This window comes from Bos grunniens, chromosome 26 (assembly GCF_055505025.1).
Source record: "Bos grunniens cultivar Pamir isolate PY7600 chromosome 26, Bosgru_T2T1.0, whole genome shotgun sequence".
NCBI classification, from domain to species: Eukaryota; Metazoa; Chordata; class Mammalia; order Artiodactyla; family Bovidae; genus Bos; species Bos grunniens.
In genome coordinates this window covers 28270283-28284619 of record NC_141190.1, presented here as the reverse complement: position 1 = coordinate 28284619, position 14337 = coordinate 28270283, and the positions used below count along the sequence as shown (strand labels likewise).

Genomic DNA, 14337 nt, shown 5'->3' with positions numbered 1-14337 from the left:
TGTGCAATTTGTAATATTTTTATTAAGAAAAATACTACTTAGCAGATCAGAGATAGAAGAATCCATTTTATACATAAAGGAGATATCTTGCAGAGTAACTGAAAATGGAACTAAGAGGAAATGACCTTACTAAGAACAGAAATTATTCAGCAATTAATTTACAGATTAAAAAGGAAAATCTCATTGGGAGGTTGGCAATTTGTGATTTTTGAAACCAATCAGTCAGCCAAAGTTTATGTGAAGGGCAGGTAAGAACTATAGTTGAAGACATTATTCTGCCCTCTTATTGAGTATAATTTCTTTCCATCCTCAGAACTGTTGTTTAGGTCCTAATTTTTCTCTCATCCAGATTATGACAAAAGCTTTCCAATATCTCTGATCTTAATGTTGTTCCCCTTGAGCTCTGTGACCAAAGTTAATTTTCTCAGTTATGAGAGGCATGTATCTCTACAGTCAGACTCAGTAGCATGTGCATGCTCAGTTGTGTCCAACTCTTTGGATCACATGGGCTATAGCCTGCCAGGCTTCTCTGTCCATGTGATTTTCCAAGCAAGAATACTGGAGTGGGTTGCCATTTCTTCTTCCAGGGAAGCTTCCTGACCCAGGGAACAAACCCATGTCTCCTGTGTCTCTTGCAGACAGATTCTTTAATCTTGAACTGCGTGAGAAGCCCACTCCGACTGCCTGAGTTCAAATCATGGCTCTGTTACTTTCCAGATATGACCTTAGTCAAGCTGCCTATCTTTTCAAGATCTTGCTTTCTTCATCCATGAAATGGAAATTCAGATGGCACCTATCCAGCAAGGTTGTTATGAAGATACAATGCCTATGTATGTTTGTTTCCAACTTAGATTATAATCTGCTTGAATGAAAGGGATCATGTCTTGGTCATATGCAAAATCTGATGTAGAGTAAAGTTCCTTGGAAGTAGTGTGAGAGATGCCTAAAGGTGACAGCGGTACATGCTGTGTGTAAAAGATGATATACAGACTCCATGCTGTAGGTTTTGAAGGAGACAAATAACTCTATATCAAAGAACACACGGAATTTATTTTTCCTCTTAAAGAAGACATAGCTTGAGCTTGACTAAAAGCATAGGTTAGATTTGGGTAGGTGGAGAGGGCATTCTGTTACAGAAATAGAGTGATTTATTTAAGTAATACTTGTTTCACAAATTTAGTCAACTCTCAATTAATTGGTTAAATAGGCTGATCTGAAAATTATGATTAATTTCAAATCATCAGTCAGCCAGTCAGTCAGTTCAGTCACGCAGTCATGCCTGACTCCTTGCGACCCCATGGACTGCAGCACACCAGGCCTCCCTGTCCATCACCAACTCCTGGAGCTAACTCAACTCACGTCCATCGAGTCAGTGATGCCATCCAGCCATTTCATCCTCTGTCCTCCCCTTCTCCTCTTGCCTTCAATCTTTCCCAGCATCAGGGTCTTTTCAAATGAGTCAGCTCTTCTCATCAGGTGGCCAAGGTGTTGGAGTTTCAGCTTCAACATCAATCCTTCCAATGAACATTCAGGACTGATTTCCTTTAAGATGGACTGGTTAGATCTCCTTGAGGTCCAAGGGACTCTCAAGAGTCTTCTCCAACACCACAATTCAAATCATAGTTACAAAAAATAATACAAATGTGTTTAGTGCAAATTTACTCAATTAAACATAGCATACAATATTTAGTACACATTTATTTATTACTGGGCAATATATTCATACTTTATGCAAAATGACTGGGCAATCTTAGAGTCCCAACATAGGTTTGGGCTACATTAACTAGGATAGGCCATTTGCTTTAACAAATAGTTCCCAAAATGTGTAAAAGTTCACAGAGCATAGAAGTATTTCTTGCTTAGATAACTTTCTGAAGAATGAGAACCTATTGTAGCTCCAAATTAATCAAGCTAAATTTAGAAAAATTCCATCGTAACAAAAATGTTCTGTAAAAGAAATTCTATACCCGTTATCAGTCACTATCCATTCCCCCTCCTGCCAGCCCATGGCAACCACCATTCTATTTTCTGTATCTACAGATTTGTCTATTCTGGAATATCCAATAAATGATATCATACAATTTGTTGTATTTTGTGTATGATTTCTTTCAGTTAGCATGTTTTCATCATGTTGAAGGATGAATAATTTATTTGAATGACTGGATAATAGTCCAATGTATGGTTATAACACATTTGTTGAACAATGAACAAATTAATGAATATTTGTGATATTTCAACTTTTTTTGGCTAATACTGTGAGCAATAATGTGATGAACATTTGTGTACAGGTTTTCATGCTGGCATACATTTTAATTAATTTTGGGTATATACCTAGGATTGGAAACCCACTCCAGTAATCTTGCCTGGAAAATCCCATGGACAGAGGACCCTGGTAGGCTGCAGTCCATGGGGTCACTAAGAGTCGGACACGACTGAGTGACTTCACTTTCACTTTTCACTTTCATGCATTGGAGAAGGAAATGGCAATCCACTCCAGTGTTCTTGCCTGGAGAATCCCAGGGACGGGGGAGCCTGGTGAGCTGCCATCTGGGGGGTCGCACAGAGTCAGACATGACTGCAGCGATTTAGCAGCATTTAGCAGCAGCAAGGTAACTCTTTAACATTATGAGAAATTGCCCTTTCTTTTACAACATGATTCACCATTTATATTATGACCAGAAATGTATGTGCTTCAATTTCTCAAAATTCTCATTACTGTACGTTTTTAGATTTTAGTACTAATAATGGATGTGAAGTGGTATCTCATTGTAGTTTTGATTTGCATCCTACTTATGGCTAACAATATGATCATTTCTTTGTGATTATTTTCCATTTGTATATAATCTTTAAAAATGTCTATTCAAAATTTTACCCATTTTTATTATTAATTTATAAGAATTCTTTGTACATTTTGGATGCTTTCCTCTGATCACGTTCTTGATTTACAAATATTTTCATCCATTCCATGCATTTTCCTTTTACTTTCTTAATAAGTGTTCATTAAAACATAAAAGGGTTTTATTTTGATGAAGTCCATTTAATCTTTTTTTTTTTTTCCTTTTGTTGAATATGCTTTTGGTGACACACCTAAGAAATGTTGTTTAATGCAATATCAGTAAGATTTGGGCCTGTATTTTCTTCTGAGATTTTCATAATTTTAGAGCTTTCAATTAGGATATTGATTCATTTAGAACAAAGGTTTATATGGTGTGATGTTGGAGTTCAACATTAATGTTTTGTTTATGGACATTCAATTTTCCATTTGTAGGAAAGGACTGTTGAATTTTTTAGCACTCCTGTCAATAATCAGTTGACTAAAAATACATGGATTTATTTGGAACTCTTATTTTTATATCTTTATCTATCATTATGCTAATATGACAGTCTTGATTACTGTGAATCTATTAAATTTGAAATCAGAAAGTGTGTGTCCTACAACTTTGTTCCTCTATTTCACGATTCTGTTGGGTATTCTTCCCCTTGCATGTCTACATGAATTTTAAGATTATCTTCTTAATTTCTAGGGAAAATTAAAGACTTTTAGGATTTTGATAATCATCACATAAATCTGTAGATAACTTTGGAGACTACTACCATCTTAACAACATTGTCTTCTAATTTATGTACTTGATATGTCTTTTCATTTATTTATGTCTTTAATTTCTTTTTACAAAGTTTTGTACATTTCAGAATATACATCTTACCGTTTGGGTACATTGTGTCTTTCTGGGAGTTTTTCCATGTCCCTTAGTTTAACTAATTTGGAATATTCAATTGTTGAGGATATTCCTTTTTAATTGTTTTACTACATGTAAGGTTAGTAGCAAAGGTTCCTCTTTCATTGCTGATTTTACTAATTTGACTCTTTTCTATTTTTTATTCCTTCATCAAGTTAAGGGTTTATCAACTTTATTGATCTCTTCAAAGAGTGAACTTTTTGTTTCAATAATTTCCTATATGTATTTCTATTCTTTATTTTATTTCAGTTCAGTTCAGTTCAGTTGCTCAGTCGTGTCTGACTCTTTCCGACCCCATGAACTGCAGCACACCAGGCCTCCCTGTCCATCACCAAATCCTGGAGTTCACTCAGACTCATGTTCATCGAGTCAGTGATGCCATCCAGCCATCTCATCCTCTGTCGTCCTCTTCCCCTCCTGCCCCCAATACCTCCCAGCATCAGAGTCTTTTCCAATTAGTCAACTCTTCGCATGAGGTGGCCAAAGTATTGGAGTTTCAGCTTTAGCATCAGTCCTTCCAAAGCACACCCAGGACTGATCTCCTTTAGAATGGAGTGGTTAGATATCCTTGCAGTCCAAGGGACTCTCAAGAGTCTTCTCCAACAACAAGTTCGAAAGCATCAATTCTTCAGCGCTCAGCTTTCTTCACAGTCCAACTCTCACATCCATACATGCCCACTGGAAAAACCATAGCCTTGACTAGACAGACCTTTGTTTGCCAAGTAATGTCTCTGCTTTTGAATATGCTATCTAGGTTGGTCATAACTTTCCTTCAAGGAGTAAGCGTCTTTTAATTTCATGGCTGCAATCACCATCTGCAGTGGTTTTGGAGCCCAGAAAAATAAACTCTGACACTGTTTCTACTGTTTCCCAATCTATTTTCCATGAAGTGATGGGACCAGATGCCACGATCTTAGTTTTCTGAATGTTGAGCTTTAAGCCAACTTTTTCACTCTCCTCTTTCACTTGCATCAAGAGGCTTTTGAGTTCCTCTTCACTTTCTGCCATAAGGGTGGTGTCATCTGCATATCTGAGGTTATTGATATTTTTCCCGGCAATCTTGATTCCAGCTTGTGCTTCTTCCAGCCCAGCATTTCTCATGATGTACTCTGCATAGAAGTTAAATAAGCAGGGTGACAATATACAGCCTTGACGTACTCCTTTTCCTATTTGGAACCGGTCTGTTGTTCCATGTCCAGTTCTAACTGTTGCTTCCTGACCTGCATATAGGTTTCTCAAGACGCAGGTCAGGTGGTCTGGTATTCCCATCACTCGAAGAATTTTCCACAGTTTATTGTGATCCACACAGTCAAAAGCTTTGGCATAGTCAATAAAGCAGAAATAGATGTTTTTCTGGAACTCTCTTGCTTTTTCCATGATCCAGCAGATGTTGGCAATTTGATCTCTGGTTCCTCTGTCTTTTCTAAAACCAGCTTGAACATCAGGAAGTTCATGGTTCACATATTGCTGAAGCCTGGCTTGGAGAATTTTGAGCATTACTTTACTAGTGTGTGAGATGAGTGCAATTGTGTGGTAGTTTGAGCATTCTTTGTCATTGCCTTTCTTTGGGATTGGAATGAAAACTGACCTTTTCCAGTCCTGTGGACACTGCTGAGTTTTCCAAATTTGCTGGCATATTGAGTACAGCAGTTTCACAGCATCATCTTCCAGGATTTGGAATAGCTCAACTGGAATTCCATCACCTCCACTAGCTTTGTTCATAGAGATGCTTTCTAAGGCCCAGTTGACTTCACATTCCAGAATGTCTGGCTCTAGGTGAGTGATCATACCATCGTGATTATCTTTGTCATGAAGATCTTTTTTGTACATTTCTTCTGTGTATTCTTGCCACCTCTTCTTACTGTTTTCTGCTTCTGTTAGGTCCATAACATTTCTGTCCTTTATTGAAGCCATCTTTGAATGAAATGTTCCCTTGCTGCTGCTGCTGCTGCTGCTAAGTCGCTTCAGTTGTGTCTGACTCTGTGCGACCCCATAGACGGCAGCCCACTGGACCTCTCTGTCACTGAGATTCTCCAGGCAAGAATACTGGAGTGGGTTGCCATTTCCTTCTCCAATGCATGAAAGTGAAAAGTGAAAGTGAAGTTGCTCAGTCATGCCTGACTCTTAGCGACTCCATGGACTACAGCCTACCAGGCTCCTCCATCCATGGGATTTTCCAGGCAAGAGTACTGGAGTGGGTTACCATTGGCTTGGTATCTCTAATTTTCTTGACGAGATCTCTAGTCTTTCCCATTCTGTTGTTTTCCTGTATTTCTTTGCATCGATCGCTGAGGAAGGCTTTCTTATCTCTCCTTGCTATTCTTGGGAACTCCTTCCTCTCTAATATTTATTATTGCTTTTCTTTCAGTTTTTTTTTTTTTTTTGGTTTAGTATACTGTTCTTTTTCTGTTTCTTAAGGTACAAGTAAAGAATTGATTTTAATTATTTTATTATTTTTAATGTATACATGTATAGCTATAAATTTATTTCTAAGCACCACATTTGCTATATCAAAAATTTTGCTATATTGTATCTTTGCTTATGTTTATCTCAAAGTATTCTGATTCCCTTTTGATTCACTTTTTAAATCTTTGGTTACAGAGCAGTGTGTTGTTTGATTTCTTCATATTTGTGAATTTTTCATATTCCCCTTTGTTTTTGTTTCTTAATTACATTTCAGTGTGATTAGAGAACATGCTACATATTTTTTCCAGCATTTTAAATTTACTGAGATTTGTTTTACTGCCCAATATATGGCTTATCCTGGAGAATCCTGCTGTTGTTTAATAAAGGTGTCCCTTAGATCTAGTTGGTCTATAATGGGTTTTAGAATTCAACACTGATGTACGGAAATATCACACTCAAACTGTGATCTTCAAAATATTGCTAGCCAGGACAATTTTAAGACTGACATTTGTTGCTTTCCCATCTGTCAGAGAACATAGTTTTACATTGCCTCTTTGTCAATATCAGAAAACAGTCATTTCACATGTTTGTTTCTACTTTTTTATTGTTAAAAGTAAGAAGATAAGTCCAGTTCCAGTTACAGAATCAGTTGGAATCAAGAGGTCCCATCCCTTCTAGCTGATTTTTAATTCCTTGTATTTTCCCTAAATACTTCATGTAATGAGAAATTTTAAAATGCACCGAAAGATTTATTACCAATAGTAATAGCAAAAACATCGGTCTCCTGCTTAACCTTTCCCCTCATCTTATCAAGCCTTCCAAAAGCACTTTTCTCTGTTTCATCTGTTTCTTAAAAGAGATTATCCATCAGTTCCCTGGCCTTTCTTTCCAGTATTGACACTGATTTGTTGCTTTTGTTAAGAAAAATTTCTTCTGTGTATTAATAACCAAATATTATTCTCTATACATTAATGCTACCATTTTCAAGGATAAAACATGAAGCTAATTAATCACTTTAGCATGTACCAAACCCTGTGCATCAGAGTTTAGAAATGCTTTTAGATGAGTGGTGATATACAATTATGGTTAAAGATCCAAACTCTAGATTTAGAAAGACAGCTCCGTCTCTCACATTTGCAAACATTTTAGCATTCTGCAAGTTGCAGAACGCTTTAATTTTCATTTGGATAATGGATATAGTGGTTACAGTAATACCTACTTCACAGTAATTTTTCTGAGCAATAAATGAGATATCAGTAAAGTGCTTAGTCTCATATATGCTGTATTTAGTACATGGTGCACATTTACATTTTATCAGTGTATTAGAGAAGTAGAAGAAGGAGGTGGGGAAGAGAGGAGTAGGCAGAGAAACAATAGAAAGGAAAAGAAAGGAAAAGGAAGAAGTCATGAAGTGTTAAAAACTCTCAAGGTGTATTATATGAAGTCTTAGGTGGACTCTTGCAAGTGAAGTGCAAGTTGCTCAATTGTGTCCAACTCTTTGTGACCCCATGGACTTCAGCCTACCAGGATCTTCTGTCCATAGGATTCTCCAGGCCAGAATACTGAAGTGGGTAGACATTCCCTTCTCCAAGGGATTTTCCTGACCCAGGGATTGAACTTGGGTCTTCCTCATTGCAGGTAAATTCTTTACCATCTGAGCTACCAGGGAATCTTACAACTTAATTTTTAATAAGTGTTTCTCTCTGTCATTGCAATGTACATTTATTCAGCCCATTGCTATTGAGCTGTGTAATTTTACGTTTCCACCAGAAAAAAAATTTAATCTGCTAATTGCATCAGTTAAATACCTGGAAGGGTGGAAGGAGTAATCTGCTGGGGGTACTATCTGCCACGCCGTTCTGACATCTTTGCGTGGATAGAGTTAATAATAGCCTCATTAAAAATTTTAATCACATGTCAATATATACTGTGGTCCCTGAGACTCCAACCAAAATTAAACCTCAGGAAAATGATAGTACATAAGGGAAATGAATGCTTTCCATAACTCCTTTAAAAATAATCTTCAGGGAGTACAATCAGAAAGTTTTCCAAACCAGACTGAAATTCATATTCAACATATGAATGTCAAACTGATCTAAATAGTCTGTAAAAGACTATAACAACCAGGCTTATTTCACCAACCCCCAACATATTCCTAGCTAAACACCATGCCACCATATGATGTCCTAGAAAGAGTGGCTTCTTTCACAATAGCTGGATAAAATTTACTTAGGGAAAAAACTGTTGTAAATAAAAATAAAAAGCCGTGTAGAAATGATATTATAACTATTTCTCTGTATTTCCTACTGAGAAAAATTGGCCTGCTGCATTATGCCTGTACAATCTAGAGTTATTTACTTACATTTGGGCTTCCCAAGCGGCTCAGATGGTAAAGAATCCTGCCAGTTCAGAAGACCCGGGTTCAATCCCTGGGTCAGGAAGATCCCCTGGAGAAGGGAATGGCAACCAGTATTCTTACCTAGAGAATTTCATGAGCAGAGGAGCCTGGTGGGCTACCATCCATGGGGTTGCAAAGAGTCAGACATGACTGAGCAGTTGACTAAGCATGCATGCTCTTACACAAAATCAGCATGCTAGCTTTTGGGACATTATCATAACCAGCTAATTTACTTTGCTTTTCAAATCACATGCACACATGTGTGTATGTGTATATGTATATATGACTATGTGTATGTACATATATACTTATATAGAGAGAATATATACATATATATGGGCTTCCCCAGTTGCTTAGGGGTAAAGAATCCACCTGCAATACAGGAGTTACAGGAGACACACGTTCAGTCCCTAGGTTGGGAAGATCCCCTGGAGGAGGGCATGGCAATCCACTCCAGTATTCTTACTTGGAGAATCCCATGGGCAGAGGAGCTCTCTGGATATATATAGTCCATGGGGTTGCAACGAGTTGGATAAGACTGAAGTAACTTAGTACACATGCATGCATGTGTATATACATATATGGACTATAAACTTACGTATACATAGGCAAAGTAAAATGCAGCATAAGCAAAAAACTAGACAGAAGCCAAATTTTATTTGGAGCTAGTGTTTTATTAACACATGTGCATAACTTCTATATGATATTCAGATAAGGCAATACTCATTCCAGACAGTATCTCTTAAGACTGGATCTATTCTTAAAGACAATGTCCTGTGAGTAATGTATATTTTTGTTCAGTAAATCTCTGTTGTCAGCATATCCCTCATTGACATCACCAACAGCAAAAGATACTTATGAAGACTTACATTTAAAACATGTGCTTGGGGCACAGAACACAGTTGCTAAATGAAGAGGTAGCCAGGGTCTATTTACTGTTTGTGCCAGGAATTTTTCATTTATTCTTATGCAAACACTGAAAGATAGTTTATGAGTTAAGAGAGGAAGTCTCAAAGACATTAAATAAATTGTCTGTGGATACACAGCTTGTGTCTTACACAGCAGAGATACCTACCAGTTTTCTATTCAACATTCTTCCATACTCTGTTATATCAAAATGCAAATTCTGAAAGACCTGAGAGGAGAGATCTCGGGTCATCTGTGTTTGCTAGCTGGCTTTACCCAAAGGGACAGTAAGCTTTCTCATATCTTCATGACAAAAGAGACAGTTATACTACTTAGGGGTGAGGCACTCCAGGGGAAGTTTGTCTCCTATTTTGCCACAGAATCTAGGAACTAGGGCACTCTCTTCATCAATGATGACATTTCAAACGGATAGCTCCCAGGTCCTTGAGAAAGACACTTTAGATTGTAAACTAGCAAAAATAATTTCTAAAAGATTTACATCAAGGGGGTGGACAAATGATTTATAGTTTTCCATAGGAAATGCTCTAAGAAAAGGAAAACAATGAGCTGAGAGGCAGGAAAAACATCCTGTCCAAAATAGTGTAGTTGAGGGAACTGCTAAGGTACTCCTGGCCAGTAGAAATATATCCGTGCCTAGTTTCTTGTGTCTTTTCCTTAACCTGTTGTACCTTTATCCATCTCCTGAGTTTTTGTCTTTAGGTACCTATCATCTCACCATTGGTAAAGGATACCATGAAAGAGAAATATGACGCATGCACATATGAACACTTATAAGAGCTCAGTGTTTCTGCCGATCACCGATGGCACTAATGCTTCTGAAGGCCTTCTCTCCAGGTATCGCTTCTGCCTTACATCCCCTAAAACTGTTCCTTTCAGTGACACCTCATGTCCTCCAAGGCATGAATTGTCTAAAGAATATTATTGCCTTTGTTACCTTTCACTTGTCTTTAGATTTGCCACTGGTATATTTCATTGTCTTTTACTGCAAGTGTTCACAGACTTAGATTTGAATGCATGTGTGCTGTGTGTGTGTGGATTTATTTTTAGGTGTGCATCTTGCTTTCTTAACTGGAGAGTTGTGGTAAAAATGAAAGAGTTGCTTGGAAAAATGATAGTCTTGCGTGTTCTACAGGCATTCCTTCTCACCAAGGGAGCTTCTCCCATTTTCCTTATCTTTCACTCTCTCTCTCTCTCTGTTTTTCTTTATAGCTCCAAACTGTGGTACAGCTTGTCTAAATTCTTTCTCAGGTAATGATGAACTCACAGATCTTACATGAAAGAAAGCAAAGTGGAAACTGACTAAGCTGGGCAGGCTGCAGCATTTGAAACATCACACTGTTTCTGCTAATGAAATAATTCCTCTGAGTAAATGCTATTCTCCTGAAAATATAATCTTAGAAGAGTGGATATTTGAAAAATGAGCATTCTCGAAGCACATGAGCAGTGAAATGAACTTTAGATATAACAGAAAATTAGAAAGAAGAGTAAACATGTCAGTAGCAGAGGATACTAGCTTGCTATCTATCAAGGTATAGTGTTATCCATCCTAGTGCATTAATCAGAAATCTAAATACTGAAATATTCATGAAGAAGATGGAAGCAAGGAAGATGACTTGGACCCTAGAGCTCCATTTGGTGAAAGCTATGCTGTCAAGATAGGAGAAGGCAATGGCACCCCACTCCAGTACTCTTGCCTGGAAAATCCCATGGACGGAGGAGCCTGGTAGGCTGCAGTCCATGGGGTCGCTAAGAGTCGGACACGACTGAGCGACTTCACTTTCACTTTTCACTTTCATGCATTGGAGAAGAAAATGGCAACCTACTCCAGTATTCTTACCTGGAGAATCCCGGGGACAGAGGAGCCTAGTGGGCTGCTGTCTATGGGGTCGCACAGAGTCGGACACGACTGAAGCGACTTAGCAGCAGCAGCAGCATGCTGCCAAGATAAGGAGAGGAAAAAATTGTCAGGAACAAAGGTCATGAAGTCCATCTTCATTTTTTCCCCTTTTAATTTCTGTAACACTCACAAAATGAGAATATTAGAAAATATAAGTAAAAACACACATGCTTTGTATTGTTAAAAACAAAAATTCAACCATGTAAAATTTAAACATCTTATTAGCTTTACAGAGCTATCTATGAATCAGGCAACATCCCAGAAAGTAGAGAGAAGTTCCAAAGGGCTACAGAAGGGGAAAGGATTTTGAAATCAAGACAAAAAAGTAATAAACAACCAAAAAATTATATTGGCTTCAATAATCTATCTATGGGGTATAAAGGGGGTCTGTGTGACAGATTACCTCTTTGGTGTTGGGCAGAAAATTCTTGATTTACTGGTTAAAACTACATTTCTGGGGGAGGGTGAAGCTTTAGTTAGGTGAGGTATTAAGCCCCCATTTGGTAGCCTAACCAAGCATAAATGACTCCATTTGGGGCCTGCCATTATCTTTTTAAAGGTATAGCACATCAAAACTTTCTATAGGCTGGAAAGAGAGTAGGTCTTTCTGGAATATCTGTCTTCCAGGAATATTTCAATATATTAATAATTTTTGCAAAAATCAATGTGATATAAACTCAGTGAGGAATGGGTTACATTCTCAGTACAGCCCCATTGTTTAATGCCAGGATTCAGTTATCATCACTACACTTAGATTATATTTTCCCAATGGAATGAGAGTAGCTGAGACACTTCACGCACACAAAATGAGACAACAGGCCAGGGGAAAGAATGATGAGGACCAGTCTACAATGTCCACAGTAATAAGTCTTTTTGCTTATCAATATCTCAGTGACCCTTTACATTTTTACTACTGCTAACACTCAACTAAAGAGATTAGCTCTTATTCTTTCCCTTAAAATGCATTTCTAGAATGCAAGCAGAGAAAATAGTGACTATATAGGAAATAATGAACACCCTGATTAAGTTTCCAAGAAGTCCAACCAACAATTCTGTCAAATGCTTCATTATAAAGATATATGTAAAGGGCAACAAATTGTGCTTGAATATAAAAATTGTCTGGAGTGCTAAAAATGCTAATTAAGCACTTACTTAATAAAAGTATAGAAGACATGCAAACTGTTTTTCATTAGATATATTTTGTTTCTGTATTCTAAAATAGGACAACTTGAGTAACTTTCCACTTTTATTCAGTAACAGATTAATCAGCTCATATATATTTTGATGTCACAAAGTATTGAAGCTTAAGATAAAACTCTGTCCAGTACTTATAGTCAAAAATAGTTGGTAAATAAATGAGTTCGGGTAAAAAGAAAAGTTCAGCAAATTAATGAAGTAGGGGTCTGCTTATGCTTCTAATGTGAAAGGTAATTCGATTTTCATTTGGTCAGAGTTAATCATAAAAACAGAACTTAAGGGAAGTCCTAAAGTAAGCTAACAAAATATATCAAGTTAAAACACAAGTAAGAAGAGAAAAAACATATTAATGGCCACTCATGACAATCAGGATAGACCATCACACTGTTAACAAATTATTATTCTTGATGGATAGAAATGTGCCTAATAAACTTGGCCATTATATTTCTTTGCTCCGTGCTTGAGATAGTTATTGATTTCTGCCTATGACACATATTTATGATGCCTTTGTCACCAGTCTTTGTGTAGCTTAAGAGGCTGGTGGTCTTGACTCATTGTTTCTATGCTATTCTTATGTAACTGTTCTTCAGAAGTGCTATTTGAAAGTCTGTGGTTTTAGCTGATTTGATGCATGGGTTCTACTTGGCTGAAGGCATTTGCTCAGAATCAACTCCCCTTTACCACTTAATTTCGTATTAAACATGCCTGCCTATTGCTACATGTTCTCATTTGTCTCCTGCTCTGCTTCTACTTTATCATGCAGATTCAGGATGCATGTAAAGTGTCTCACTCTTTTTGCCCACGCTGCAGCTCTTTGTCTCTAGATGGGCTAGATTTTAAAACATAGTACCTTATTCTACTGGAGATTACAAAGATCACCAGTTTTTCTCACTATACTCACTACAGGAACTCAGAGTATAACTTTATGCCACACTTACAAGCATGCCGACTTTATTTCAGTCGCTTTGGGGATAATATTTTTAATTAAGGAAAGTGAGGAATAAAAAGAGAGATGGAGTGAAGGAAAGAAGGAAACAAGAAAGGGAGGAAAGAAGAAGAGGTTTATGTTTTTCTATTTTTTATGCCTCCTAGCACAGCTTATGAGCAATATGCCCTTCTCACATCACTCTCAGCTAACCAACAAACCAAGAAGACCAAAAACGGTACGTATGAATCTTGTGATTTATTTACTCTGTAGAAAGTTCTTATTTTAAGGTTGAAATTAGAAAATAGATCATTTAAATGGTTGAACATAGGTGTCATTGCTGCTTTTCAAGCTTTCTGGGAAAGCTGCAAGATGACTGATATACCAGCTGTGGCTGAGAGGCAAGAAATCTTCTCCTTCACTCTTTACCCACCGTTTATAATCATTGTGACTTTCTGTGATCATTTTCCCTGATTTTGTGAGCTGTTGGTTTTCCATGAAGATGGACATGCTTGATTGCCTCCAAGAGTTCTGTGTTCCAGCATTGTTTGCTGGACTTGCTCTAAATAGTGTAATCCAAAAAAAGATTCAGAGGGCTTCCCAGGTGCTGCTGGTGGTAAAGAATCCACCTGCCAATGCAGGAGAATTAAGAGACGTGAGTTCAATCCCTGAGTTGGGAAGATCCTTTGGAGGAAGAAATGGCACCCCACTCCAGTGATCTTGCCTATCAATCCCATGGACAAAGGAGCCTGGTGGGCTACAGTCCATGGGGCTGCAGAAATTCACATATGACTGAGCACATAAAAAAGATTCTAGGTGGGAGGTGGCATAGGTAGTGTGGTATGCTAAG

At 37.6% G+C, this 14337-nt stretch overlaps 1 long non-coding RNA gene across 1 annotated transcript in view; it reads left to right on the top strand.

Moving 5' to 3' along the window:
* LOC147344297 (uncharacterized) overlaps positions 1-14337 on the top strand; it is a 152784-nt gene that overhangs the window by 61776 nt on the left and 76671 nt on the right. The window contains exons 2-3 of the long non-coding RNA XR_015155389.1: positions 10168-10302; positions 13655-13725. This is a non-coding gene — a long non-coding RNA (uncharacterized LOC147344297). The remainder of the gene's footprint in view (positions 1-10167; positions 10303-13654; positions 13726-14337) is intronic.